The following is a 4,020-nucleotide window of genomic DNA, read 5'->3' on the forward strand; positions in this document are numbered from 1 at the left end:
CAAACTGGCTGTAAGAAATGGTCACAAAAGAATTAAAGCAATCTTCAGCAACAGAAACAAAACATCATACCCTCATGAATATTGTTACCATCTTGCTGTTGACCTGCATGTTTTATTAAGTTAGATTTTTTAATATATTTGAACTGCTTGTCCTCCAGACCCATGTGTTTTTGTGTTGTGGCCCATACCAACACAATACACTACATGAACAGCATTCCACAGAATTGGTGGAGATCAATTATATTTGGACTTTTCAGCACATTATACATATTCTTAATAGGATTGAGGTCAGGACACCAGATGTGTTTTAGTTAATTGTCCTGCTGGCTGCTGGAACACTAAATTGTGTCCAAGTCTGAAGAGTTTTGAGGTAATGATTCTCCTCCAGAAGAAAAACAGTATCGATGTATATGTGGTCAGCAACAAACTTCAGTTAAGTTTAAAGGTGCTGAACTTAAAACAGGGTCTCCTTCCTTGCACAGTAGCCTCTAAACCCATGGCTATGTAAAGCTTACTTGACTGTGAACAGTGTCATCAATGTCCCAGCAGCTTTAAACTTATGGCAAACATCTTGTTGGTGGTGTTTAGATTACATACAGATAAAATTTCCTCTCTACATAAGTTAAAGTCTCCTTTCTGACCCAGGTAAAAGTCATAGAACTAATAACTGCAGTCAAACTAGCCTATTTATGTAGACACAGGGGAACCTTAAACTACAAAATGAATAATCAAAATTCATGTAAGTATATTTTTATTTTGATTGAGCATATCCTTATTATTTATATTTTTTGGAGTGGGCAGGGGGCATGGGGTAGCAAAGTAATATGTTCCAATCATTTAATCATAAAAAAGGACAATTGCAAAATCACTGAAACTTCTAAATGTATATAAACTTTGACCTCAACTTTTTTTTGCTTTTTTTTAAATGCAGGATAATGAGATTTGCTGCTGTTTTTTTTATTTTCCCAACTGCTCTGCATATAAAGATAAACTGCTTTAATCTGTCAACTTTAGTTTTTTAATTTTTAAATCTCAATAAAAAGTTATATTATTTAACTTTTTATCTGACTGAAAAAAACTAGTGAATCAAATACTGTTACTCACCATCATAGCACATGAAGTAAGCAGAATCAGTACATGTTAAATCATACCACACCGCCGTACGTACAGCCACACACTCTTCATCACTGTTCTGGTTGTTGGGCTCCCCCCAAAACCATGGTCTGAAAACTCCTAGTGGTGTGTTATCAAAGCTCCAGCACCAACTGTCAAAATCATTATACATTCCAATCCAGGACCACAAACTGAACTGTTGGATGATTTTATCATTTTGTAGCTTTTCCAGGTCAGCAGCACTTTCGATGATAGCCAGGTCAATGTGGTTGTTTTGACAGTAAGCTCGAGCATTACTCCATGTTACTGTCTGCTGGAGCAAATAGTACTTACGGGGGCCAGATGGGAGGACTGGGACAAATCCTGTGGATAAAATTTTATGGCTGTATATTTATTAACCCTAGTTATCGACAAGTTTGCCCAGATGAAGATAAGATTATTGTGCATGCAAAGTGAAAAAAAAGACGTTAAAATCCTAACAACAATAAACACACTTTACACACTCACACAGTGCACTCACACACATATGTTGTGTCTTACCTGTAAAAATCAAGAGGATTAAAAAACACAGCTTCATTACTGATGTAGTTGTGGCTGATGGTGTTGCTGATTAAGATATTACTATTTAATCCAAATAAGAAATATAATTACCATATTTCATTAGGGTTATAACAGTTTATGCAATAACAGAATTTTGGGCACAGTAAAAAAAAGTTTGCATTAATTAGTTAATACACTGATGTGAAGTTGCTCCTTGTTGTGAAAATTGACCTGGTAAATGGAGTAGCTAAAGTACTGAACTAGTAATCAGAAGGTTGCCAGATTAAACACGTCACCAAATTAGCACTTTTGTGCCCCTGGGCAAGGCACTTAAACCTCAATTGCTCAAATTTGTATTCTGTCATAATTGTAAGTCGCTTTACAGAGCAAAGAAAATAGTAGCACATTTAAATGCCTTAAAGAATAGAACTTGATGGACATATAAGAAGTGACTTTACAAGAGGACTAATCACTCTGCATGACTTACCTAACACTAACCCTATTTCAAACAATGTCATCACCGAGCTCCTAATAAATACTAGTTAAACATACAGTTCAACATAATTCTGTAAATTAGCAAAACATTATCAAACAGCGAAGGAACATAATAATAAACTACATAAATACACCTACATGACTAATAATATTTATATAAATACTGATATACATAATACATTTAAGTTCTATTACATCGTCCTGTATACCGAAAACAGTCTTAACAGTGTTGGGGCAGATTCATACTTGCTCACTGTGTGATATTTTAAGGTGAGGCACATTTACAACCCACAATCTTAATTACACTATATGGACAAAAGTACTTGGACACCCCTTCATATTGTATTCATGTGTTTCAGCCACATCAATTGTTATCAGGTGTCAAGTGAAAAGCTCAATTTAAAGAAACTCCGGCACAAAGCCCCGACCTCAGCCATATAGAACGTATACTTTACTTAGAATGTATTTGGCTTTTTTAGTAGGTCTTGGATTCAAATAAGACTATATTTTATGAGGGTGAAATATTTGGTTTTGTTAAAGTTGATTAATGAATAATGAATAACTGCTTTGGATTGACACTTTTATGTTTTAATTAGGGCTGTCAAACGATTACAAATTTTAATCGCGATTAATCTCAGAATTTTATATAGTTAATCGCGATTAATCGCATTTTTAAAAATCTGTGTAAATGTTATAGAAAACAAGGATTTTTAAGTGAAATGTTACAATTAAAATGGTGAACACATTTTATGCTATATGTACTTATGTTAAAAACTGCTGGGACAAGAGAAAACTGTAAGGGAGTTTTATTCACTCACATACTAGGCAGTAAATGTCAGATTGTAGGTTAGAATTTCTCCATCAGCAAACATTGTAGATCAGCGGTGCTTTAGGTGGGATAAGGCGTAGTTATTGTAACAGACTTTTCTGTGGTTGTATCGTGACAATGGTTTGATGGACGTTTCTACACGAAGTGAGTGTGTTTTGACCCTTTTGGGCTTCCATAGTTCATGGACTAACGTGCTTGACTCAGCTTTCCGGTATTTGGTACCGTAACAGAATAAGTAAAAAAAAAAAAAGTGTTCTGCTCCCGACAACTTGTGAATATAGCGTGTATTTATTTCTTTATTAAGCAAGTGCATCACTACAACGATCGGTTACATTATGTTAACAAACCGCAAATGAAAAACGGTGGCAAGTCCGACATTAAAACGTTTGTTCTACCGGTCAAGTCTCAACATGAACTAGAATTTGCGTTAACTGCACTATTTTTTTAAATCGCGTTAAATTGAAATCGCGTTAATGCGTTATTATCGCGTTAACTTCGACAGCCCTAGTTTTAATGCATATTAATAAAATTATGTTTTGTTTTAAAAAAATAAAGTTTGAAGCTTATCAGACAGTTTATTTAGAGTTAGACATTGTGACAAGAAAACAGATAAAACTAAAATCTTTCAGAATCATAAGATTCATTCTGTATTGTCTCACTGCCCAAATGCTCAGTTTCTAGTTTTGTGGTAAATTTAAGTCTTAACTTTGTTAAGCTATAAATGTGGATTATATTCACTCAAAAGCTGAGAGTTTTGTAAAACTAAACCTTCATATCAAAAGCAGATACTAACTTAAAATTGTATTATTCTAATGTCACAACACAAATATACTTAAAAATACTTATAATAATTATAATGTTTTACTGTCTTAAAAAGGTTAAAATAGTAAAATATTATACATTACCTAAAGTCCTGTGCTTTTGTTTGAACCTCAGAACCTGAAGAGCTTCATCCAACTACTCTTATTTTATTGTCGGACCAGATGCTTATGGAAACATCTTCATTTTACTACATAATGGCAGTTTAAATCAAAGTAGATGTA

The sequence above is a fragment of the Trichomycterus rosablanca genome, chromosome 4 (genome assembly GCF_030014385.1).
Source record: "Trichomycterus rosablanca isolate fTriRos1 chromosome 4, fTriRos1.hap1, whole genome shotgun sequence".
Taxonomy (NCBI): domain Eukaryota; kingdom Metazoa; phylum Chordata; class Actinopteri; order Siluriformes; family Trichomycteridae; genus Trichomycterus; species Trichomycterus rosablanca.